The 27,757-nt window shown below is 40.6% G+C and overlaps 1 protein-coding gene across 3 annotated transcripts in view; it reads left to right on the forward strand.

Moving 5' to 3' along the window:
* Positions 1-241: 241 nt before the first annotated feature.
* The window catches only part of LOC109909570 (E3 ubiquitin-protein ligase RNF152-like), a 53,070-nt gene continuing 25,554 nt past the window's right edge, over positions 242-27,757 (forward strand). Inside the window, exons 1-2 of one of the 3 annotated variants that reach the window (XM_031796285.1) lie at positions 242-469; positions 11,942-11,997. The gene's annotated coding sequence lies outside the window, so the exon portion shown is untranslated. Of the gene's footprint in view, positions 470-11,941; positions 11,998-27,514; positions 27,669-27,757 lie in introns of those variants that run through there. The other 2 variants (XM_020508588.2, XM_020508590.2) reach the window with 2 other exon arrangements.

The following is a 27,757-nucleotide window of genomic DNA, read 5'->3' on the forward strand; positions in this document are numbered from 1 at the left end:
CAAACATCCCAGGAAAACGCTCAAGGAACTACCCTGTAACCTAAAAAGAAACATTCCCAGAAAAGGTTCATTTTCCACTTCTGTTCCCAGAACATTAAAAAATTACAAGTTAAAAAAAATATTACGTTTTACCGGTCAGGAAACATATGGCTTCGTTCCCACAAACAATGTAAGACCAAAAACATACATTCCCACAACTTCTAAGGAACCAAATCTGCTAGCTGGGTAACCACATACTAAACGGTCTTTGCTGTCACAACTCCATGAAGTCGCCTAGTCCACCTTGATCAGGGAGGAACGCGGAGCCAGAATTTCGCAATCGCTGCCAGTCCAGTCTAGTCTATGCTCGTTCGGAGGAGACAGAGCCCAGGTACAGACAGAAAAAACTATCAAACAGACACTTGAAGCCGAATGTGGATTGCTGCTGTAGGCTACTAAATGCATACATGACAAACAGCGGATATTAAAGGTGAGATTGAGATTATATTGTTGTCGTGCAAATTGTAATGTATGGTAGGCTATATTGATTATGTAAACAATATAAACTTATTTATCGGATATGTCTACAAATGTTGCAATGCGTAGGCTGTCAACATTAGGCTAGGTGAGACAATGTTATGAAGAAATATCATACGCTCTGTCTCGAGCCTGCAGCGCTCTGTTGGCTTGGTGCGTTCGTTGTCCTTTCTCCGATAATCATGTTAAAGGAAATGTTAACCATGCGTTATCAGACCGATTGCGAAAATAAAACATTGATTGCTCTTTGATGGACAGACATCTTTATTTTTTTACACAAATAACTTAGCCTAGACTTCAAACTTTACGTGTTTTTGCGTAGATTTCTATTTTGTTTACAAATACATTTATAATGCAATGCATTGATAGGTGAGGTCAAAATGAAACTAAATCAATATATTTTTTTAGAACGTTAACAACTAATTCGAATGTTCTACCCTGTTCATAATTTGATGTAATAATTGTGTTATGCAGTTGATTTACAGTCTTTTTGTAGTTGCGTGTAGGCTATTTGACTTCAGAGCCCACTCCGCTCTATATCCTCATTTCGCAGACAGAGAAAAGAGAAGGAATGTTGTCCCTTGCAATGTGTAGGCCTATGTGTTTCTAACTTTGTAGGGCAAAGAGCTTACACTCCTTTCTTTACACACACAGACACACTAATGGTGCGCGGGTCAGCTGTTTGTTCACCCTCACCCACCCGCAATTGCTAATAACCCATCTGCAACCGCCTGACTAGGCCTATTCAGTGTATTTGAAAAGTATTCAGAACCCATTGACTTCCACATATTGTTATGTTACAGCCTTCTTCTAAAATGTATTAAATCGTTTTTTTCCTCATCAATCTACACACAATACCCATAATACCAAAGTGAAAGCAGGTTTTTAGAAATGTTGAAATGCAAACTGAAAATAAACATTTTACATAAGTATACAGTTCCCTTTACTCAGTACTTCTTGAAGCACTGTTGGGAGCGATTACAGCCTTGAGTCTTCTTGAGTATGACCCTACAAGCTTGGCACACCTGTATTTGGGGAGTTTCTCCCATTCTTCTCTGCAGATCCTCTCAAGCTCTGCCAGGTTGGATGGGGAGCGTCGCTGCACAGCTATGTTCAGGTCTCTCCAGAAATTTTTCGATCGGGTTCAAGTCCGGGCTCTGGTTGGGCCACTCAAAGACATTCAGAGACTTGTCCCAAAGCCACTCATGCGTGTGTGGCCGTGTGCTTAGGGTCATTGTTCTGTTGGAAGGTGAACCTTCGCCCCAGTCTGAGGTCCTGAGTGCTCAGGAGCAGGTTTTCATCAAGGAACTCTCTGTACTTTGCTCTGTTCATCTGTCCCCTGATCCTAACTAGACTCCCAAACCCTGCCACTGAAAAACATCCCCACAGCATGATGCTGCGACCACCGTGCTTCACAATAGGGATGGTGCCAGGTTTCCTCCAGATGTGACGCTTGGCATTCAGGCTAAAGAGTTAAATCTTGGTTTCATCAGACCAGAGAATCTTGTTTATCATGGTCTGAGAGTCCTTTAGGTGCCTTTTGGCAAACTCCAAGCGGGCTGTCATGTGCCTTTTACTGAGGAGTGGCTTCTGTCTGGCCACTCTACTATAAAGGCCTGATTGGTGGAGTGCTGCAGAGATGGTTGTCCTTCTGGAAGGTTCTCCCATCTCCACGGATTAACTCTGGAGCTCTGTTAGAGTGACCATTGGGTTTTTGTTCCCCTCCCTGACAAAGGCCCTCCTCCCCCGATTGCTCAGTTTGGCCGGGTGGCCAGCTCTAGGAAGAGTCTTGGTGGTTCCAAACTTCTTCAAGATAAGAATTATGGAGGCCACTGTGTTCTTGGGGACCTTCAATGCTGCAGAACATTTTTAGTACCCTACATTTCTAATACCCTCGACACAAGCCTGTCTCCGAGCTCTACGGACAATTCCTTTGACCTCATGCCTTGGTTTTTGCTATGACATGCACTGTCAACTGTTAGACCTTATATATACATACACATATGTGCCTTTCCAAATCATGTCCAATCAATTGAATTTAACACAGATGGACTCCAATCAAGTTGTAGAAACATCTCAAGGATGTTCAATGGAACCGGGTAACTGCGCTCAGTTTCTAGTCTCATAGCAAAGTGTTTGAATACTATTTCTGGTATTTCTGTGTTTATTTCTTTTTAATAAATGTGCTAAAATGTCTAAAAACCTGTTTTTGATTTGTCATTATGGGGTCTTGTGTGTAGATTGATTATATATATATTTTTTGTTAATACATTTTAGAGTAAGGCTGCATCGTAACAAAATGTGGAAAAAGTCAAGGGTCTGAATAATTTCTGAATGCACTGTATGTGATAAAGTGAAAATTGGAGGATTTTCCCTAATTTAGATGTTTCTGCTTATAATCTCTGACATTTTTGAAGGCTATTTGTTAGTCAACTTGTCTACAATTGGATACATACAGGTTCTCTTCTGTCATATGTTGCCATAGAAAACTAAATGAACCCTTGTTCACCAGAATAATGTCATAAATTATAGAATTAATGCTTCAATTTAGTTGACATCAGTTAAGTTTTCTCTGTGGTCTGCTTATTTCGGGGAGCAAAGACGTTTAGGGATTGGAGAGAAAATGCAATAGGTTATAGACCTACAAGTCAGTTTCCATTTAACCCATCTGAACAGTAGGCTACAGTTCACTTGACATGCCATAGGCCTATTTGAAGTCCTGTCTTGTGACTGTCTAATTTGCATAATGCCTCACAATCATCACACATAACATACACTCTTAGAATTTGTATGACATTTTTTAACACATCCTTGTGTCTAGCTTTGGACGGCATGTGTTACTTTAAACACAATCACTGTGATTTGTGTACATTTCATGTACATTTTTCAACACAATTTGTGTCAATTCCTGCAAATAATGTGTTAAAAGCTGAAAAACATACAACACACCCTAGATGTTATCTTATTGACCAATCGAATTGTGGATCCGAAGTCATCATGCATCTACGCTGTGGCCTCACACCCTGGCCTTCAGACATCTTGAAAAGTGAAGTGACAACTGACAACCTGCAGTGAGCCTCATCCTGCCAGCACAAGGTATATGAAACATGAAACAAGGTAAATGTACTCTTTATCTGAATAAGGTGTACATTTGAGGCTAATGCAGAGCAGATGAGTTTTCAAGAAGTTAGGACATTTAGGCAAATTTCTACCATAACCGTTATCATTATCATATTTCCCAGCATGTTCTACTGCAGGTTGATTTAGAAAAATAGTTTTTTATATCTGTGCTTTTGCATGTACATTGTTTGCGTCATTAATCGTATGCTACACTAAGATAAATAAAATACATTTTTCTAAACTAATCCAATCAGTTAGTTTTTGCATTTGTTACTGAAATCAGTCTAAATGGAATGCGTAGTCTCCTCCCAATGTTTCTAACCCTGGCAGTCATTCTGAATGCAGGTTGCAGGGGAATAAAAATCCCAACTGTTGGCTGTTCTAATGCTGGCTGGATTCCAATAGGAATTACACATCACTTTGCATAATGTGACTTGCAGGCAGGTTTGCAAAAAATCTGGTAATGTTCCCAAAGTTCCCAGGATTTTCAGATATCCCACTTGAAAGCTTTAATGGAAACTGGAGGGAATATTCAGGAAGCCTGGACTCCTTTAACCACATTTCCCAGGATAGATACTCGAGTTTTCCAATGCTACTTGCAGACCAGATGTGGCCTGCAAAACCAATAGTTTCAGGCCACTATGTAAACTAATCTTGTTTTCAAAGTAAGGCCTTACAAGATTTGAATGAAACCACTCACCTAGAATCTCAATTGGTGATAACCACAAGCTTGATCAGAAACAAATTCAATAACTATGTCTGTATCAGTAACAAATACAGTCATGGGTAGTAATACTACAATTCCCTCGAAAAGGCAAGGCACACTGGGAAATTATATTGGAAGCATGGCTAGTGGGGGCTTGGCTTTCAGTTATCTCCTCTTTGCCACCTTTGAGTACCAGTTTAACTGGTCTATGGAGGTTTATTCAATTGGAGGTGTGGCTTAGTGGTGGCGTGGCTTTCAGTTAGATATTTTTGGCCTGTCAGTGGAAGGGTTTTACCATTTTACCTGGTGTATGACAGATTTTTAATGTTTACCTCCTGACAAAGAATAAATGGCTACCTTATCGAGTCTGTTCTCCTGTATCTCATCATCATATCTGTCTTGTTATCCTTTTGGAGACAAACATTTATTCCCATTAAAAATCCTATTTACCCTAACCCCTAACCCTTAACCTAACCTTAACTCCAAACCCCTAATGCTAGTTGTAACCACTTCTTTAGGACCTCTGGTAACCGCAAGGATAGTAAAACCACACCCGCACACACAGAGTTTTTATTTTCCTCTCATTTAATGATATGCATACTGAGTGATATGTGCATTTTGAGGTAAAATATATTTTAACATTATATTGTAAATAGCAGGAATACTGTGGTTTGGGATTGGTTGTATTCTAGCCTTCTGTATGGACCAGAGGGAATGTCCCATTCCCTATTTAGGCAGCCTTGAGCTTGGCTTTCATGGCTTTTAGTCTGAACTGCTTTAAAAAAAATAGTACTGAATAATTGAAAGCCTGTTTAAGCTAGAGATATCTGTATTTTTGTATGGGCTCAATCCACCCCATCCGCCTATGTCGGCCTTTCACATCTGCGGTGGAAAGTGGCAGAGCTACAGGGCTGTTAGTCAGACCAGGAGACATCCTGAAAATCTATATGACCCCTCTATGGAAAGATGAGACTCACACGAACACGATGGTGTTCTCCGTTTTGTTCTACGACTTGTCTGAAGATAACTCAGTACAGGTTAAAAGAATGAATGGAAGTATGGAAGTCGTTTTGTTCCCCCCCAAAAAGGGGGTTAAATATGTGTAATATCTCCTAGATATAGGACAGACACTTCAAAACCTTATTCCTTATGTGTTTCTGCCATTTATGAACGTGCTATTCAATGTGTTTCTATATTTCATCAAATATTTTTTTTATATATTTTTTTGATACCTACAAGGGTCCTAAAATAGAGGTTAAACAGTAAAGGATACTCCTACAAACTGTATATAAGAACCATGGAGGGAATTGACTTGTAAGCATAATCAGAAGTGACAGGGACAGCAGAACAAGAGGTGGTTTTCAAAATCAGATGTCTTATAGACCCATACAAGACAGAGAGAGGCCACATGTTTGTGGAGAATTTCAGTTTCAACATTTATTTAGCCCCAACCCTCGGCTGTTTATCAAAACAAGGGGTGTGATGACCATTTTGTTGTATTTCCAATCGCAGATTGCCCCTCTAAAGATCCACTCCAGTTAGGTATTAGGTGAAGATACAGTATATGTTTCTTTAAGTCTCTCCCTTTCATGTAAACCACAGTTTTCTGTGAATGATCACCCAGTAGCTTGGTTAAGCTTCAACAAATGTAGCTATAGTTGTGTTTATGTTGTGTTTTATTTCATCTGATTTGTCAATGTTCTACTATTTTAAGTAAGGTTTTGTGTCGCTTTCGGAGAATGATTCTGGGGATAGCAGCAAAGTAAATACAGCCTTGAAGTTGAGAGAGAGAGGAAGGGAAAATAAGAAGAGAGACAGAGGACGAGAGAGGAGAGCTTTTGACCGATCTGAGGCTTTGAAAATAGTCATTTGGAGTTTAATGCTCTGTGGCAGGTTATTTTGGGGAGGCTTTCTACCTGCTTTTAAGGTGAGTGGGAGAGACATTTTAAATCAGTCTGAGAGCTGTGATTGTGGCGTCAGGAAAGGTTCAAGCTTTCCTCTAGAGGTGACTGAAGCTGGATCCACCTGACAGGTGTTTGAGGATGTCGCTGAAAACGCAAGGATGTGGAATTTTAGTTCAACCTACTTTCTTTAGGTAAACCATGAATAGGCATGCATCTTTCTTAACTGTGTTTGCAAGTATTTTCCAATTAAACATTTCAAGGCTGTGAGGCAAGAGGGATGCTGGTCTGTGTTTGTGTATGTTCACAAAAGTGGACATGGCAATTTGGTCAATGTTTTTGCCTAGTGGCCTTTCTAAAGGCAAGATGCAGCTATACGTTTTGCGTGAAAACATGACAATACATAGTAGCTGAGGCAGTGGGAGTACTTTTTTTGTTCTCCACAATAAATGATTGATCAGTGATTGACACCCACACTAATTTATTCAATGGGTTGGAAGGAGGAAATATGACAATTATAGAATACTAACTACATATGGGTTTCAAAATGAATACGCCTCTGTTGATTTTACAGTTGGATAATCTTATGAATAAATAGAGAAAGATTCAATGCCGGGAGTTATTACAATCATGCATCCTTCTACATTCACACCCTTCAGGTGTGTGTTTGTCTAAGATCTCCTGGGATCCATCCATCCTCACTTTCTCTCCTCCTCTTGCTTCTCCTCTCCTGTCTTCAATACAACACTTTCACCTCTCTCTTTCTCATCACCCACCGTTCTCTCTCTCTCTCGCTCTCTCGCTCTATTTCTCTTTGTTACGTTTTCCAAAACTGCTCCTCCACCTCTGCTGTCCCCCTAATTAATTTCTACTTTCCCAAGATGGCAGGTCCTCTCTTTCCTCCTCCCTTCATCCCCTCCCCCCTCTATTCATTTGCATCCTAGCTCTACGCTCCATGTGGCTGGCTGCCCAAGTATTTCTCCTGGAGTCAGCTGGCTAATTGGGTCCCATCTGTTGGGAGAGAGAGAGGTCTGTGCCGAATCCAGGCTAATTTGTGTCTGGATTTTTACCATATTGACTGAGTTCTGCTGGGCCAATGGCACCATGTTCACCGTTTCGGTGGTCTTAGACTCACAGAAACACCAAATTTTTTTTGTAGTTGCTCAAGGACTCTGCGCCATATACTGACTGGGCATAAATGTTCCGAATAATGCTCCTTCCATCTCCCATTCTGTACGCTAATATTTTGAAGGTGTAACGACGAGTGGTGTTGGTAACCTAAACCTGGGTAAGACGTTGTCAAGAGGGCGGTGATGTGTGTTTGCGAGGCAGAAGACGCAAGATCAATCCCAATAGTGTGTTTGTGATTGAGGAAGCTATACTGTTCTTTTAAACAAGCAACATGAGCCACGTTACATAAGGACTAGGCTGAGGCGCACACAGATAAAGGCTTCATCACGGCTGTGTTCTTGCTAAGTTATTGTTCCTGTTCTGTTCTGACCAAGTAAAAACCAAACATACAGTACTTCCTCCCACATGCTCTCTGCACTGCCTTTAATCTCACACTGATTGCATCAAGCCTCAGCAGCTCAGAAGCAGGATGCAAACTATCCGCAGTACTGAGGAAGTGGTAAGGTCTTCAGCTTGGTGATGATCTGCAGTTGGCGTGCTAGCACCCTTAAAAACAAGAACTTAAAGAGGAACCCAAAAGACACAACACAAAGGTGCCTGTTCACAAGAGCATGAGAGAAATGCCTGTCTCTTTTAACCAAAGAGTTAACACTTCTAACAGGTAAAATAGAGGGGATAGCCTGTGTCCAAAAGGGCCCTGGTCAAAAGTAGTGGACTATATAGGGAATAGGGTGACATTTAGGATGCACCCATAAAGTTGGTGCTCCAGCCTACCTACCTACGGGTATTATATTGGTAGTTTACTCAGTGCAGAGGCAATCTATTGGATCTTCGTCACTGTGCACAACTTATCACACTGCAACTCTGTTCAATAAGACCATGTGCTGTGTTTGGCTTTCATTTATGTTCTGTTCTTATTAATGCATATTATGACTCCCTCAGGTTCTCTAGTAAAATCCAACAAATGCAACCTGTTTGAAAATGTGTTTGTACCAGTCATCTGTGAATCTGCAAGATAGATAGTTTGTGTGTTCTGCATTTTTCATGCTATGATTGTATTTAGCCTGGGATACTATGGACCGTTAGATGTTGGAGTTGACACATAAACCCTGTCCCTTTATCTTCCACATCATGCAGACCCATCTCTCTCTCATCTCTCTACCTCTATCTTGCTCTCCCTCTCTTTTCATTCTCTCTCCCCCCTCCTTCTCTCTTTCTCTCTCTATACCTGATGACTTTGATTCATCGTGGTTCTCATCTCCTTCCCCTCTGTGGGAGCTGTTTGTAATAAATGTGTTTTATGCATATAAAAAAAAAAATCTGACAATTGATGGGGTGCCAGCAATGACCTTCTATAATGATGGAACGTCTTTGTATCTTCCCTCTGAAAAAATGAGTGAAATGTTTTTTGCCGAGGTCGGGTGAACAGGCGGAATGAAACAGGGTGTAAGATATTTGGCCCTGTTATGTTACATCTCCTTTCTCAGCATAAAATTAATAAAGACAGAAGTGAAGATTTCAATTGTGATATCGAGATGGAGAGAGTGAGGGAGAACTTTCAAAGTAAGAGACCACAAGGGTTACCCGCCCGGTTTTGAGAATCGAGACACAAATTGAGGCTGGATGGCCCAGGGGACTGTACTGGTGTCGTTTGATGTTTTCCTTCGTGTACTTTTTGGCACTTATTTGAATTTAGGTGATATTGAGGAATTTAGGCACCTTTTTAGAAGTGATAGTCCAAGTCCACAACCTGTTAGTGAGCAGATATTGATGTGTATGTGTTTGATTCTTTGGGTCTCTCCCCGACATTCATTTTGTTTTCCCGCCCATTCTAAAATGAGCTTTCCATGCATACAAACACACAGGCATATTGCTAGACTAGCTGCATCCCAAATGGCACCCTATTCCCTATATAGTGCACTACTTTTAACCAGACCCCAGGCTCTAGTCACATACACCAGATAAGTGCAGTGAAATGTGTTGTTTATCAGGGTCAGCCATTGTAGTACGGCACACTTGGAACAAATTAGGGTTAAGTGCCTGGCTCAAGGGCACATTGATAGATTTTTTTTCCGAACCAGCAACCCTTCAGTTACTAGCATTTACCCACTGACTTGGCCATCTATCCTTAATGACAGTTTTTTATACGTTTCCGAGGCCTTCCTTGATCTCAGTATTTAATTGCTGTTTTTCTTTCGTTCACCTACTAGTTTTGCTGCAATTTCTTCAAATTAGATCACTCACCATCTTCCAGGTGTTCTTGTTTTAGACAACATCTCTTCCTGTTGATAAATTATGTTATTTCTAGCTTCCTGGATGTATTCTAAATCGGGGCTGTATTTGAAATGTATTCCCTACATGGTGCACTACTTTTGTCTAGAGCCCTATGTGAACCCTATGGGACCTGATCAAATGTAGTGCACTACATTGGGAATATGGTGCAATTTGGGATGTAGACAGTGTCTAATGGCGACGGTGAATGCATCCTTTTTTGTCAGATGAAAGTGATTTACTATGCTTCAAACCAGCCATTAAAGTTAAACTATGCAGAAATGGCTCCGCCATTTCCTGGTTGCTAAAACGCTAATAGTTTGCGTAATTTCAGTTTACGTGACAAAATAAGCAAGTATAGTGTAGAGAATCATTGTACCATCTAATCCGCTGTGAAATATTTTTTCCATTACCAAAAATATTGTTGTTTCAGCTGTTTGAAGCTGGTGTAAAAAAAACGAAGGTAAACGATAAAAAATCTAAACTTGAGAACGTGAAGCATAGAAATAGCGCACATAGAACAGATCTACAAATTCTTAGACTTACTTTCAAGTAGAATGATAGGTCTATAACTCACATATCTAGGAGAATTTGTTCAAGTCTCCCAAAACGTTACATATTGCCACTTTAAGACAATGAGAGAAGGTAGATGTAGCATCGTCAGGGGTGGCAGTGATGATTTTAGCATTTAGCTGCAGCTAACCCATCACAACATTGAAAGGTGAAAGAACGCATAACCACACTCACGGTTGTTTTCATAGAAAAGTTTCAGCACAGAGCACAGCATGGCTTCACAGCACTGTTACATTTTGGTTTGTATTGAACAGACCTTGTTGTTTTCAGAGTGTGTATGACCCCTCAGAATCAAGACACCTAAAAGACCTGTGAAGAAGAGATCATCTTCGACCTTGAGGGATTGCTGATGAGTGGGTAGTTAGCCAGTGTGTGTGAGAAAATGCGGTGGCAGTTGTGGCTGGTGAATGAATGGAATGGTTTGATAGCGTTCCATTAATTTCACTTCAGCCACTACTAGGGGCCATCTCCCCCTTACCAGCCTCTACTGTGTGTTTGGTAGATTAATGGTGATCCCCAACTGAGTGTGTAGAGGGTACAGAGGTGAACAGTGTGTGTGGTGAAATGAGTGGTTCCCTGGAGCTCTCCAGGCTCTTTCAGGGGTGACTTATTTTCCTCCTTCGTTAGACCAGTCAGTCAGGCAGTCAGTCAGTCTGGCCACTGACACAGCTCATCGTTCTTATCAATACTAAATGCCTCAGGATGGTGTTTCCTGCTTGTTTTAACACATACTCAGAAAAGTCCGGACAACTCTCAGGGCAGACAGTGGTAGAAATCAATGCTGTCCTGTCATCCACATCTGTATTTGGGCCATATGGGAAAATCTGTGTGTACCATCATGCCAACCCATTGTCATTTCTTTTCATGCCAAACAATGGAGTTGGCAAGAGAACAAACATATCTGGGACCAGGTTAGGAAACCAGTATAAAGGACTCAAAATGGAAGGACTTTAGCGTTGATTGGGTTGCTCTAATGATCATCATCATTACCTAGAAGGAAGAGGCTTTTATTTTGATGTGGGAAACATTATTTTTCAAATGATCCAGTAATGATTGATGGATGGAGTGTATGATGTAAGGAGGACGGTTAACATACAACGGTTGGAGAAACAGACCTTGAAGCTAGTACATAGCTGTCAATGAGGAATTTGTCATATGATAATTGAATGTTCATGTTGACTGGAAAATATTTCACTTCTGAAGGGTCACTGTTGATTACAGTATATGCCAAATAGAAACTGAAAAGTAAGAAGAGATATTTGAAGCACAGAGAGAGAGAGAGAGATGAGCGAGAGAAACGAGAAAGACAGAGAGAGGGTGATAAATGCCTGTCAAAGTAAGATTGATGGTTACAGTGTAATATCTCTAGAGCATCAAACTATAGAATGATGTTGTGACAGAGAAGAGAGATATGACCCCTCAGAGAGCATAATTTATTGCTTCCCAAATGGCACCCTAATTCCATTATAGGTCACTATTCTTTACCAGGATTCATAGGGCTCTGGTCAAAACTAGTGCACTATAAAGGTAATAGGAAGGCATTTGGCACTCATGCAGTGTCGTTTACTAGGTACAGTCTTTAATGTGACACTGCACATGTCAACCCATGACCTTTTTATTGACTAGATGATGAACTGCAGCCAATAGACTCATCAACCATAGTTCACAATGGGTTATTTTTTTCACCCTTGCTCTCTCTCCTTCTTTCTTTCTCTCTTTCTAGTGCACTAGTGAGGGAGTAGGGTGCCATTTTGGATGCAGCCTCAGTCTGCCTGACAGGTACTCACTCTCACATCAAATCAAATGTTATTTGTCACTTGCTTCACAGTAGTGGTGTGTTTGAGACCACTTAAACCAAGACAGATTCAAGACCAAGACAGGAACATATCGAGTCCGAGTCAAGACCGAGACCTGGATGGGGGACAAGGGGTCCGAGACAGAGTCAAGACCGAGACCAGAAAAATGCGAGTCCAATTCAAGACATGATTGTAATTTTGTCAAATCCCCACCATTAAAAAAGTAAAAACTGTCCAGTATTTCTATCTTCACATTTCAGGACAACTTATGGATTCTTTAGACATTTAGAAAAAAATAGAGAAAAATTCATGCTAAGGTAAATATAGAGCACAGTGGGGAACAATGGGCCTCCTACACCTTCAGAGAAGGGCTAAGGATTTATATCAATTATGATTATATTCTTATTTAATTTTAAATGATGTTCTGATTTAATCTCTTCAGTTTTTGTTGGAAAGGGTTAACACAAAAGATAAAAATAGTAACCAATCAGGATTTTTCATTGCTGGTCTCAGGGTAGATAAATCTGTCTAGCAATGTCAGCCATTGGCTAGGCCATCAGAAGCCAGATAAAGGCATCTGCCATTCAACTGTATTAGGGCAACATTTTGGGAGTGACAGTGGAATCAACCAATCACCTTTTGACTTAATGAGTGGGACCATTTTAACAAAATTCTGCCTTCTTGAAGGCCAACAGGTCACTGCGCAAGAGCGAGCCGTAGTTTTCCCACGGTCTAACTAGCTAGCTTTTTGTTGTCGGCTAGTTTGCAGTTTGAACCTTTACACCCGCGTTCCTCAAAAGCCTTTTCTGAGGGGTTACTCAAGGATCCTTTTCAATTGGAAAGGTTATGCCGGTGTGGCAACCCAAAAGGTTTTTCCAGGCACCTGTGCTTCTAAGAGTGCACAGTACATTTAGCATATAATCTCCTGGAGGTTAGGGGCCCTTCCAAAAATGCACACTATTCCCTATTAAGTGCTCTGCTTTTAACCAGAGCGAGTGCACTGCTTTTGACCAAAGAAAACAAATAGGAAATAGGGTGCCAGTTGGGATGTCAACAAACTTATGCATGAAGGAGGGATTTATAAATTGGTATGTAAGTGGGGTCCTGTTTTGTTTCTCCCTCCTGCCCTCTGTTCGCTGGCCAGGTAGCTAGATATTTCATTCTCCCTCTCTTTCATCCTCTGCCTGCCTAGCCATAGGCATCTCATTTTACTTTCAGATTTGACTCGGGGAATGAATCTGAAAGTTATTTCCCCTACCGAAGAATTGTCTTGCTGTGGTGGTGGCATGGTTGAGCTGGAGTCAAATAGGGTAGGGTTTCTTGCTGGGTAGGACTGACTGAGTCTGTGAGGCTAGAAACGAGGGGTGGGGTTAGGGGAGTTGTGAACAGGTTGTTATCCCAAGAGGGAAGTGTGTGCCTGTGTGTGTGTATGCATGCATGTGTCCAAATTTTTGAGTGGTACTGTCCACCTACTCAATCAAAGGGTTTTTCTTTATTTTGACTATTTTCTACATTGTAAAATAATTGTGAAGACATCAACCGTATGAAATAGCACATATGGAATCATGTAGTAACCCAACTCAGAAAGATTTTAGATTTTTCAAAGTAGCCACCCTTTGCCTTGATGACAGTTTTGCACACCCTTGGTATTCTCTGTGTCCAAACTTTTGACTGGTACTGTATGTGAATTTGTCCCAATACTGGTGCTCCCCTAAAATGGGGGGATTATATATAAAAAAGTGTTGTAATTTCTAAACGGTTAACCTGATATGGATGAAAATACCCTCATTAAAGCTGACAATCTGCTCTTAAACCTCAGTTATGAGGTTTGAATTTAAAATCCAAACTTTTGGAGTTTAGAGTCAAAAGAAGAAAAAATTAGGGCACTGTATTTTGAGCACACAAAGGCTTCATAATTCCTAAAGGATGTTAACTGACGGATAATATCTCAAAGAATAAAACATATGAGATATCCCAAGCCTGTGTTACCCTCAGACCTTATTTTTGGTATATATCTCAAAACCCAATTATTTTCCCCATTCATTATCTCCAATAGGAATGTTTTATATTACTAGACAAGTCAGTTAAGAACACATTCTTATTTTCAATGACGGTCTGGAAACCGCCTGATCAGGGGCAGAACGACAGATTACTCGTTCTGATTAATCTTGTCAGTTCAGGGATTTGAACTTGCAACCTTCCGGTTACTAGTCCAATGCTTAACCACTAGGCTACCCTGCCTCCCCATGGCCAATATAGGCAGGTAAACATGCCAAAATTAATACAGCATGTACACAACATGCATTGATTTCAAGAAATGTTGCATCATTTTTTTACGTTGTTGCGTCATATTTCTGTGCATACTTTTCGTTGAAGCTAGCTTTAAAATATTTACAAACGGAGTACGCATTTGAGAAGTGCCCTCTGTGCTCAGTTTTGCAGACTTTGATCAGGACTCATTCCCCGACCCTCCTGGGCTCCATTTTTGTGTCTTCGGAGTACGATAGTATGCATTTTGAGAAACACCCAGTGTTTTTCATCTCCATCAACAAAAAACAAATTATGACATTTTTGGTGGAAGAATGGTGTCAAATACTTCTAATAAAGTTCCAGACACTTGTAGAATATTTTCCAAGCTACATTGAAGCTGCTCTGGCAGCTCATGGTGGCCCAACGCTCTATGAAGAGACAGGTTAGCGTTTTTCGTCATAAATCTTGTTCTGGAGGCAGCTCGGCACAGTGGTCACTCTCTGGCACGGCCACAAAGTCCTAAAATTAGATTTTTAAACCTAAACTTAACCTTAAACTAAGCCACACTTCTAGTCGTAATGCCTTACTCTAACCTTCAATAAAGACCAAAAAGTACATTTTTGTTTTCATGAATTTCACAATATAGCTAATTTTGACTTTGCAGCCAGCCTATCTAGCGGAAATCACTCAGTTCTGCCTCCAGACAAAGACTCATGACAATAAAAGTTGGCATTTTGATTGTTTTTAGTTTCTTTGGGCAGTTACCTGTACGTCGTTCATTTTTATGTAAGGCTTGTGAGCCATGTACAAATGCATTTCAAATTATTTGTACTGGAATCTAATACCTACCACAGTGTATTTTAGAGTTTTCCAGCACCATCATCAAAATACCAAATTATGAAATATCTGGTGGAAGAATGATGTCGCAACCTTCCAATAGATTTCCAGACACATGTACAATGCCTTTGGAAAGTATTCAGACCACTTGACTTTTTCCAAATTTTATTCTAAAATGTAATTAAAAAAACGTTTCCCTCATCAATCTACACACAAGACCCCATAATGACAAAGCAAAAACAGGTAAAAGATTTACGGAAATATAGCATTTACAGTTGAAGTTGGAAGTTTACATACTCTTAGGTTGGAGTCATAAAAAATATTTTTTCAACCACTCCACAAATGTGTTCATGTTAACTATTGATACTACCCATCCCGGATCCGGGAGCGTAATCATCGCCTGAAATAATTAGCATAACGCAGCGGACATGAATATCCCTAGAAAATGTTCCTATTCATGAAAATCACAAATGAAATATATTGAGACACAGCTTAGCCTTTTGTTAATCACACTGTCATCTCAGATTTTCTAAATATGCTTTACAGCCAATGCTAGACAAGCATTTGTGTAAGTTTATCATAGCCTAGCATAGCCCGACTAGCAGCAGGCAACATTTTCACGAAAATAAGAAAAGCAATCAAATTAAATCATTTACCTTTGAAGAACTTCAGATGTTTTCACTCACGAGACTCCCAGTTAGATAGCAAATGTTCCTTTTTTCCCAAAATATTATTTTTGTAGGTGAAATAGCTCCGTTTGTTCTTCACGTTTGGCTGAGAAATCGACCGGAAAATGAGGGCACTACAACTCCGAACTTGTTTCCAAATTAGCTCCATAATATCGACAGAAACATGGCAAACGTTGTTTAGAGTCAATCCCGAAGGTGTTTTTCACATATCTATTCGATAATATATCCACCGGGACAATTGGTTTCTCAATAGAAGCGATTGGAAAAATGGCTACCTCTGTACTTTACGCAAGATTTTCTGCGGGAGCCATCATGTGACCACTTGCTCAATGTGGTCCCTTACGGCTATTCTTCAACATAAATGCGTAAATATACGCCACAATGCTGTAGACACCTTGGGGAATACGTAGAAAGTGTAAGCTCATCCGTAGCCCATTCACAGCCATATAAGGAGTCATTGGCATGCAGCGCTTTCAAAATATGGGGCACTTCCTGATTGGATTTTTATCTGGGTTTCGCCTGTAACATCAGTTCTGTTGCACTCACAGACAGACAATATCTTTGCAGTTTTGGAAACGTCAGAGTGTTTTCTATCCAAAGCTGTCAATTATATGCATAGTCGAGCATCTTGACAAAATATCCCATTTAAAACGGGAACGTTTTTTATCCAAAAATGAAATACCGCCCCCAGAGTTTGAGTTTCAACTATAGTTTTGGTTCAGTTAGGACATCTACTTTGTGCAAGTAATTTTTCCAACAACTGTTTACAGACAGAATATTTCACTTATAATTCACTGTAACCAGTGGGTCAGAAGCTTACATACACTAAGAGCGACTGTGCCTTTAAACAGCTTGGAAAATTCCAGAAAATGATGTCATGGCTTTAGAAGCTTCTGGCTAATGGACATCATTTGAGTCAATTGGAGTTGAACCTGTGGATGTATTTCAGGGCCTACCTTCAAACTCAGTGCCTCTTTGCTTGACATCATGGGAAAATCAAAAGAAATCAGCCAAGACCTCAGAAAACAAATGGTAGACCTCAGCAAATCTGGTTCATCCTTGGGAGCAATTTCCAAATGCCTGAAGGTACCACGTTCATCTGTACAAACAATAGTACACAAGTATAAACACCATGGGACCACGCAGCCGCCATACCGCTCAGGAAGGAGACGCGTTCTGTCTCCTAGAGATTAACGTACTTTGGTGTGAAAAGTGCAAATCAATCCGAGAACAACAGCAAAGGAACATGTGAACATGCTGGAGAAAACAGGTACAAAAGTATCTATATCCACAGTAAAACGAGTCCTATAGCGACATAACCTGAAAGGCTGCTCAGCAAGGAAGAAGCCACTGCTCCAAAACCGCCATAAAGAAGACAGACTACGGTTTGCAACTGCACATGGAGACAAAGATCGTACTTTTTGGAGAAATCACGGATGAAACAAAAATAGAAATGTTTGGACATAATGACCATCATTATGTTTGGAGGAAAAAGGGGGAGGCTTTCAAGCCAAAGAACATCATCCTAACCGTGAAGCACGGTGGTGGCAGCATCATGTTGTGGGGGTGCTTTGCTGCAGGAGAGACTGTTGCACTTCACAAAATAGATGGCATCACGAGCCCTGACCTCGATCCTATAGAACATTTGTGGGCAGAACTGAAAAAGTGTGTGTGAGCAAGGAGTCCTACACCAGCACTGTCAGGAGGAATGTTGTGGGGCTGCTTTGCTGCAGGGGGGTCTGGTGCACTTCACAAAATGGATGGCATCATGAGGACAGAAATTGATGTGGATATATTGAAGTAACATCTCAAGCCATCAGTCAGGAAATTAAAGCTTGGTAGCAAATGTTTTTTCCAAATGGACAATGACCCCAAGCATTCTTCCATAGTTGTGGCAAAATGGCTTAAGGACAACAAAGTCAAGGTTTTGGAGTGGCCATCACAAAGCCCTGACCTCAACCCTATGGAAAATATGTGGGCAGAACTGAAAAAGCATGAGTCGAGCAAAGAGGCCTACAAACCTGACTCAGTTACTCCAACTCTGTCATGAGGAATGGGCCAAAATTCACCCAAATTATTGTGGGAAGCTTGTGGAAGGCTACCCGAAATGTTTGACCCAAGTTAAACAATTTAAAGGCAATTCTACCAAATACGAATTGATTGTATGTAACCTTCTGACCCACTGGGAATGTGAAATAAAAGCTGAAATAAATCATTCTCTCTCCTATAATGTGACATTTCACATTCTTAAAATAGAGTGGTGATCCTAACTGACCTAAAACAGGGATTTTTTACTAGGATTAAATGTCAGGAATGATGAAAAACTGAGTTTAAATCTTTTTAAGGTGTATGCAAACTTCCGACTTCAACTGTGCATAAGCATTCAGACACGTACTTTGTTGAAGCACCTTTGGCAGAGATTACAGCCTCGTCTTCTGCTTGGCAGATCTGTATTCTTCTCTGCAGATCCTCTTAAGCTCTGTCAAGTTAGATGGGCAGTGTCGCTGCACAGCTATTTTCAGGTCTCTCCAGAGATGTTCAATTGGGTTCAAGTCCAGGCTTTGGCTGGACCACTCAAGGACATTTAGTGACTTGTCCCAAAGCCACCGCATTTTCTTGGTGGTGTGTTTAAGATCGTTGTCCTGTTGGAAGGTGATTCTTCTTCACAGTCTGAGGTCCTGAGCACTCTAGAGCAAGTATTCATCAATGATCTCTCGCTGTACTCTGTTCATCTTTCCTTCGATCCTAACTAGTTTCCCAGTCCCTGCCGCTGAAAAAAATCCCCACAGCATGATGCTGCCACCACCATGCTTCACCATAGGGATGCCAGGTTTTATCCAGAAGTGACGCTTGGCATTCAGGCCAAAGAGTTCAATCTCGGTTTCATTAGACCAGAGAATCTTGTTTATCATGGCCTGAGAGTCCTTTAGTTGCCTTTTGGCAAACTCCAAGCGGGCTGTCATCTGCCTTTTACTGAGTAGTGGCTTCCATCTGGCCATTCTACCATAAAGGCCTGATTTGTGGATTGCTGCAGAGATGGTTGTCCTTCTGGAAGATTCTCCCATCTCAACACAGCAATTCTGGAGAGTCTGAGAAGTTACATACTTCTTCCATTTAATCAATGGAGGTCACTGTGTTCTTTGGGATCTTAAATGCGGCAGAAATGTTTTGGTACCTTTCCCAGATCTGTGACTCGTCACAATCGTGTCTCAAAGCTCTACAGACAATTCCATGGACCTCATGGCTTGGTTTTTGCTCTGACATGCAAAGTCATCTGTGGGACCTTGTATAGAGGGGTGTGTGCCTTTCCAAATCATGTCCAGCCAATAGAATTTACCACAGGTGGATGCAATCATGTTGTAGAAACATCTCAAGCATGGTCAATGGAAACAGGATGCACCTCAGCTCAATTTTGAGTCTCATAGCAAAGGTTCTGAATACATATGTAAATAAGATTTTTCTGTTTTTTTTAAATACATTTGCAAAAAAAATGGCTTGATCATTATGAGGTATTGTGTGTAGATTGATTAGGAAAACGTTTAATATAATATATTTTAGGATAAGGCTGTAACGTAACAAAATGTGGGAAAAGTCGAGGGGTCTGAATACTTTCCCAATGCACTGTATAATCGATGACAAGGCGCATGGTAGCTATTCTGTTCTGTTGGCTCGTGGTGGACCAACACCTGGTAGACCAACGCCCTTTAAGATACTTTATGGTGTTATTTCCTTTATTTCTATGTACACTCTTGGAAAGATATTGCCATCTAAAACCTAAAAGGGTTCTCCGGCTATCCTCTTAGGAGAAGCCTTTGAAGATACGTTTATTGGCTCGAGGTAGAACCCTTTTGGGTTCTACATGGAGTTCTATCTGGAACCAAAAAGGAACCCTTTTGGAAACCCTTTTCTAAGAGCGTGCAGTAAAGCTTGTGAGCCATGCACACACGCAATTAGAATTAAGTGGACTGTAATCTAATACCTAACACATATCTCTATCCCAAATGGCACTACATGCCCTATATTCTGCACTGTATAGTGAGTAGGGTGTCATTTGAGACACAACCCCTGTCATTCTGGCTACAGCTGCATATAAATTTATATAGCAGTTTAATCTGAATACTAAATGTTATTATTAAAAGCGTTCCCTTCCCTCCCTGGTACAGTACAGGGACTGTGTCCCAAATGGCACCTTATTCTCTACATAGTGCCCTACTTTTGACCATAGTACTATGGGCCCTGGTGAAAAATAATGCACTACATAGGAAATAGGGTGCCATTTGGGACACATCCTGGGAAAGTGTATACCTGGTAATGAGGAGAGCACCCCAGGGCCTATTGCATTCATTGTGCAGCAGGCAGCAACTAGAGTGGTATAATTCAGTAATGAATTGCTTTAGTGCCTGGACAGCACTGTAATGGTTTTGGAGATTAACAATTAGGCTTACCTGTATGTACAAGGTGTGTGTGCTGTGTCCTTTTTCTATCTCTCTCTGTCTCTCTTTTTTTTCTCTCTCTCTCTCTCTATTTATCTACCCCCCTTCTCTATTTACCTACCTCCAGAGAGACGATCAGTAGGGGATGACACAATTCAAAAATTCCAACTGCACTTCACAGAAGCTTTGGTGAAATCGTTGAGGTCTAGGTAGCAAGAGCCGGGAAACGTTAGATTGAGGCTAGCCAGACCTGTCTGGCTGTGTCTAGACTTGACAGTTCATGAAGCTTTAGTAATCTGATCATAGAGTTCTGATCATGGAATTCTGAATGCGTCATGCATCTACATCTACACCTACAATTGAAGTCGGAAGTTTACATACACTTAGGTTGTAGTCATTAAAACTCGTTTTCAACCACTCCACAAATATCTTGTTAACAAACTATAGTTTTAGCAAGTCGGTTAGGACATCTACTTAGTGCATGGCACAAGTAATTTTCCAACAATTGTTTACAGACAGATTACTTCAGTTATCATTCATTGTATCACAATTCCAGTGGGTCAGAAGTTTACGTACACTTAGTTGACTGTGCCTTGACACAGCTTGGAAAAGCCTACAAAATGATGTCATGGCTTTAGAAGCTTCTGATAGGCTAATTGACATCATCTGAGGTGCACCTGTTTATGTATTTCAAGGCATACCTTCAGAATCAGTGCCATTTTGTTTGACATCATGGGAAAATCCAAATAAATCAGCCAAGACCTCAGAAAACAATTGTAGACTTCCACAAGTCTGGTTCATCCTTGGGAGCAATTTCCAAATGCCTTAAGGTACCACGTTCATCTGTACAAACAATAGTACACAAGTATAAACACCATGGGACCACGCAGCCATCATACCGCTCAGGAAGAAGACGTGTTCTGTCTGCTAGAGATTAACGTACTTTGGTGCGAAAAGTGCAAATAAATCCAAGAACAACAGCAAAGGACCTTGTGAAGATGCTGGAGGAAACAGGTACAAATTGTCTATATCCACAGTAAAACGAGATCTATATCAACATAACCTGAAAGGCTGCTCAGCAAGGAAGAAGCTCCTGCTCCAAAACCGCCATAAAAAAGGCCAGACTACGGTTTGCAACTGCACATGGGGACAGAGATTGTACTATTTGGAGAAATGTCCTCTGGTCTGGTGAAACAAAAAATAGAACTGTTTGGCCATAATGACCATCGTTAGGTTCGGAGGAAAAAGGGGAAGGCTTGCAAGCCGAAGAACACCATCCCAACCGTGAAGCACGGGGGTGGCAGCATCATGTTGTGGGGGTGCTTTGCTGCAGGAGGGTCTGTTGCACTTCACAAAATAGATGGCATCATGAGGACGGAAATTCATGTAGATATATTGAAGCAACATCTCAAGACATCAGTCAGGAAGTTAAAGCTTGGTAGCAAATGGGTCTTCCAAATGGACAATGACCTCAAGCATACTTCCAAAGTTGGAGCAAAATGGCTTAAGGAAAACAAAGTCAAAGTATTGGAGTGGCCATCACAATGCCCTGACCTCAATCCTATAGACATTTTGTGGGCAGAACTGAAAAAGCGTGTGCGAGCCAGGAGGCCTGCAAACTTGACTCCATTACACCAGGTCTGTCAGGGGGAATGAGCCACAATTCACCCAACTTATTGTGGGAAGCTTGTGGAAGGCTACCCAAAATGTTTAACCCAAGTTAAACTATTTAAAGGCAATGCTACCAAATACAAATTGAATGTATGTAAACTTCTGTCACACCCTGACCATAGTTTGCTTTGTATGTTTCTATGTTTTGTTTGGTCAGGGTGTGATCTGAGTGGGCATTCTGTTACATGTCTAGTTTGTCTATTTCTATGTTTGGCCTGATATGGTTCTCAATCAGATGCAGGTGTTAGTCATTGTCTCTGATTGGGAACCATATTTAGGTAGTCTGTTTGGTGATGGGTTTTGTGGGTGATTGTTCCTGTCTCTGTGTTTGTTTGCACCAGATAGGCTGTTTAGGTTTTTTCACGTTTATTGTTTTTGTATACTGTTTGTGGTTTCAGCTTTATTAAAGATGTATACAAGTAACCACGCTGCATTTTGGTCCGCCTCTCCTTCAACTCAAGAAAACCGTTACAACTTCTGACCCACTGGGAATGTGATGAAAGAAATAAAAGCTGAAATAAATCATTCTCTCTACTATTATTCTGACATTTGACATTCTTAAAATAAATTGTTGATCCTAACTGACCTAAGACAAGGCATTTTTACTATGATTAAATGTCAGGAATTGTGAAAAACTGAGTTTAAATGTATTTGGCTAAGTTGTATGTAAACTTCCGACTTCAACTGTACATTTAAATGTCTACCGTGTCCGGATTCCCTTTTCCCGTGTTGTATTCAAATGCCAGTATGCATTCTACAAATGGTGGAAGAGGTAAAAATATAACACAACAACAATTGATGGCAGTAGCTAACTGCTGTAGCTTACAAGCCAGCAAACAACGCTAAAGGGATTGCAAACGGGTTAGCATAACTCTAGCCAATCCCCAAATTATTTTTCTAAATATTAGCTAGCTGGCTAGAGTTTGAGGCCAGCAAACATGTTCCTCACTCACTAGGATTGTATTACCTCCAATGTTATAATGAAAAGGTGCCTCTCAGTCCCAAAACACAAGTTTTCTGGAGGCTTGTGGGAGGAGTGCTGAAGATGTCGTCCACTGTATGATCTTTCGGCAGCCTGTTAGCATCCAGACTGAGGAGAAATCCTCACACACAGCACCCCCGAACATGTCCTGAAGAGGTCAGCCAGATCTGAATGCAATCAGAACACAAACGGACTGTTGTGCATCGAGACCCATCTTTTTAATGTGATCTTCTGATTCTGATAGATGTCGCATGTTAGTGTCAAGTGTCGACACGACCTATGTGGGTCAGCTAACTCTTCTGGTGTTGATTGTCATTCCGAACATGTAGCCAGAAAGACAAGGACGATTGAGTTGGCTGTGGCACAAATAGGCCTAGATCTAGCAGGATAGGGAAATCAAATGTACCTTGCCATTCCTTCCCACAGATCCCAAGTCCAACAGTCATTCTGCTACAGGGGCTCTTTCTCTGTCTTCTCTCCCTCCCTTCGCCATTCCCTCTAATCACTACAGACAGCTGGGCTGTAGAACCAAAGCCTATTAGACAATGCAGATGACAAGAAAGAGATGGAGCAAGAGAGAGAGGAAATGAATGAGAGAGAAAGAGAGCAGCAGAAAGGGAGAGCTGAGAGAAGGGAGAAAATTAGCTGTGGAAAGGAAAAGGCCAGGGACGTAGAATAAGCCATGTCTGGCTTGTCTTAACATATGTGTCCCAAATGACACCCCATTCCCTACATACACTGTAAAATATTTCCTGTAATTTTTACAGTAAATTACTGGCAGCACAGTAGCCAATAGGTTATTGTAAATTTACAGTAAAATACTTGCAGCACAGAAGCCAGTACATTTCTGTAGATTTACAGGACCTTTACTGAAACACAAATTTACAGCATATTACTGTAACGCCTGACTAATGCAACATACTGTATATCTAGAATTTACAGTGCATTACTGGAAGCACAGTGGTTAATATACTGTTTCAGATTGATTTACATTGCAGGCAGCTAATGCCAACGATGGGCAGTATTTCTGTTACATATATTTGATATAGGTATTTCAATAGTTTCAATACCTATTGTTTAAATTGTAATTCACTGGCCTGAAGCACAATTCATCTATTTTGTAAATGTTTTATTAGAATACATTTATTTTGTATTTTCTAAGTAGCCCGCTTAACTACACAAACATTCTTGGTAGCAGTAATATGATATTTTTACTTGCTATGACTGTTATATGTTCTTGTTTATATACCTTAGTTCAATTCACTGACTGTAAGTTGCTTTGAATATGAGCGTCAGCCGAAACAAGGCCAAATTTGATCAAAATACAAGTCATTTGAGGGTGGGGCTCACTAGAATAATACCCAGCAGTGTGCTTCGCAAGTGTTCATGTTCACATTTATATTTTGGGCATTTAGCAAAATGTACATTTTGTCCAGAGCTATTTACAGTCAGCATTAATCTAAGGTTGATTAAAAAACAAACATATCTCACAGTCTCTGTAACCGTTACTGAGGATGTTGTTGTAGTTAAAGCAGGAATCCACAGGTTGTTTGCAGCCCTATGTTGCCATACTTTTTCTGTAGGGTTTTCTAGTGATGGGGAAATGAAGCTTCCTGAAGCATTGAGGCTTTCCAGCCAATCGTCTTGAAAATTGGTTCATTACTCATAACTTCAATCAACACAGTATACACTAGTGGCACCTGCTGGTCAAAATAATTTTGAGAAGCCAACTTATTATTGATGACGTCCCACACGCTGTAGCGTGTGCGCGGAGTAGCCTTTTTTTCCTCTACTAAAACAATACCAAACCAATCAGTTGGTTATTCAATGAAACAAAGCTTCAAACGTCATTGTTAAAGTGATACAGGAATCGTCACACTTCTTCGAAGGAAACTGCTTAGCGACTTCGACGCATGCCTCAGAGCTCTGTTATCAAGCGTAACATCACTAGTGTTTTCACTTTGAACGAAAACAAGGGGGTTGAGCCCTGAGCCACCTTGAGCTGACCTCCTGGGCAATGTTTGTCTTTGCGTTAAATCCCACCTAATCGAATGACCCTGCTGCACCGGAGCTGGAGAGGAAGTGAAAGTCACTTTTATGCTAACATTATAGCTGCTCTTAACAAAAACAGAGGAGCCGAAGCCAACAAGCAAGCTAACTTGTTTGCAAATAAACTGCTGGGTAAAAAAACGCTGGGTTAAAAACAACCCAATTTGAGTAAATATTGGACAGAACACACATTGGGTTATTTTGACCCAGCCAGTTGGGTCACAGTAACCCATTGTTTTCTTTAAATTGGGTTGTTGATGCTGGGTTATTGAGCTATGATCCACAGGTCAGATCAGAATACTTAGTAGGGGTGTGGCTTTCAGACAGTTATTTTTTTGGCCAACCATGAGAGTAAATGTCATTCTGGTAAATCTGTTATGTTGTCAACCCATGTTAAAATTAATCCTAACACTTCTTTGTAGTGTAAATGAATCTTACACAAGTGTCTAGGCATGAGTTTAAGGACCTGGGAGTGGGCAATATGTTGATCATATGCCAAAAGCTCACCAGTATCAATGCCATCATGTTCTATGCTGAGAATATATTTTAGGAAGCACATTTTAAGAACAGCAACGTTGCTACGGTGGTAGTAGCAGCAATCCAGGTAGTGGTCACTGCTGTAGCATTATTGGTCATGGACTGCGCTGGAAGAAAGCTTCTCATCCTCTCAGGAGTTTCTATGTGCCTAAGCACTGCTGCATTTGGTGTCTACTTCAAGTTGTCTGGTGAAACCCATGGTAACTCCTCAGGACTTTGCCTAGTAGAGTCCCCTAGGAGAGGACCTTGCGGCTGAGCTGTCCTGGCTCGCACTGGCCGGCATTGGGCTTCTTCATCACCCCCAAAAAATTGCTGGAAAAAAATTCGTTGAGTAGTTCAGTTCACACATCACACTTGAAGATTCACAAAATATGTGTGCACCAGATATATTTGTCAATTTGACCTACAATGCTTGCATTTCATTATGTTTATGTATTTTTTTGTTTGTTTACAGTACAAGAACAGTTTACAACATTTTAAAATGTGAGAGAACAATTAAGGCTATGTATGTGCATGTAAGTAAGAACTTGGCCCATAATGACAATTAGATAGTTTACTGATTTAATGTTCTCTTTGTACCATGAGGGTATACATTTGTGAGTGTGCACAAATGTCCTGTTGGACTTATTTGTCATGTTTTTCTTCTGAAATAACTCAATGTTTTTACTAAACATTTTAGAAAGGTGGAGAAAAGTAAGAATGGCTGTGTGAATACACATGCAGTATCAATGCAGAGTGTAATATAATGTGGTACACTATTATTGGTGCCAAAACATTCAAACTGAATGTGCAACAGTAGTGAATGGTCATATCATGCTAATAAAAGACTTGGCATAGCCCAATGTTGGGATAGTTTTAATATTTAAGTGTTATTCATTTTGTGTTAAGAAATTTAATGTGCAGAACTTTTGAAGGAAAATTAAGAGTTGTAGTGAACCAACTTAACATGATGAACATGAATGACATTTACTCTCACGTTTGGCCAAAAATTAACTATATGAAGCCACACCCCCAACAGGTCACGCATTTGGATTATCCCAAAAATTGGGTTTTTATTCACTTTCATGCTGGGTTGACCCAGCATATGGGTCTTTTTTTATATAATCCATAGGTTATTTTCAGGAGGTGTGGCTTTCAGATTGGTCTTTATGGACATATTCTTTGCAGTATTACTTTATTGCCTTGTTGCAAACAGGATGCATGTTTTGTAATATGTTTTATTCTGTATAGGCTTCCTTCTTTTCACTCTGTCAATTAGGTTAGTATTGTGGAGTAACTATAATATTGTGGATCCGTCCTCAGTTTTCTCCTATCACAGCCTTTATACTTTGTAACTGTTTTAAAGTCACCATTGGTCTTACGTTGAAATCCCTGAACAGTTTCCTTCCACTCCAGCAACAGAATTACCAATCTACCAATAGGTGCCCTACTTTGCGAGGCATTGGAAAACCTCCTTAGTCTTTTTTGGTTGAATCTGTGTTTGACGTTACCTGCTCGACTGAGGAGACCGTATAGAATATCTGGGACCTTACAGGGTCATTCTAAAATCATGTTAAACACTATTATTGCACACACAGTCCATGCATGTGACTTGTTAAGCAGGTTTTTATTCCTGAACTTATTTAGGCTTGCCCAAAAAAAATGGCTTGAATACAAATTGACGCAAGACATTTCAGCTTTTGTAAACATTTGTCAAACATAATACTGCTTGACATTATGGGGTATGGTGTGTAGGCCAGTGACAAAACATCTCTATTTAATCAATTTTAAATTCAGGCTGTAAAACACCAAAGTGTGGAAAAAGTCAGGGTGTGAATACATTCTGAAGGCATTGTGTAAGGCACCAGGGATAGTATAGATCAGGATTTATAGACAGAGAAAGAGAGAAAAAGACAGAGGGAGGGGGAGAATGAAGGGGTGGGAGGGGGAGGTGTAGGGAAAGAGAGAGCGAGAGAGAGAGGGGTTGGGGGACAGAGAAAGGAGAGTGAGAGAGAATTGAATTGTACATTGAATTGAGAGAGAATGAGAGAGTGAGAAAGAAAGAGAGAGAGAGGGTGTTTTTTTTTATCTCTCTATTCCTCCTTCCCGTCCACCAAAGCACTAACCACCATCGTCTCATCGCCTCATATCATACAGCTACAGATGCACCGCTGTCTCACAAAGGATAGCATATCTATCCGGGTGTTCCTTCTTATCATCTTCCTATGTGAGTATATATTTCTATTACCAATTGCGTTCGAATAAATAGTAAACCAATGTGAGTGAGTCCAATAAGGTTTGTTTGAACAGCCTGCC

Source organism: Oncorhynchus kisutch, linkage group LG18, assembly GCF_002021735.2.
Source record: "Oncorhynchus kisutch isolate 150728-3 linkage group LG18, Okis_V2, whole genome shotgun sequence".
NCBI classification, from domain to species: Eukaryota; Metazoa; Chordata; class Actinopteri; order Salmoniformes; family Salmonidae; genus Oncorhynchus; species Oncorhynchus kisutch.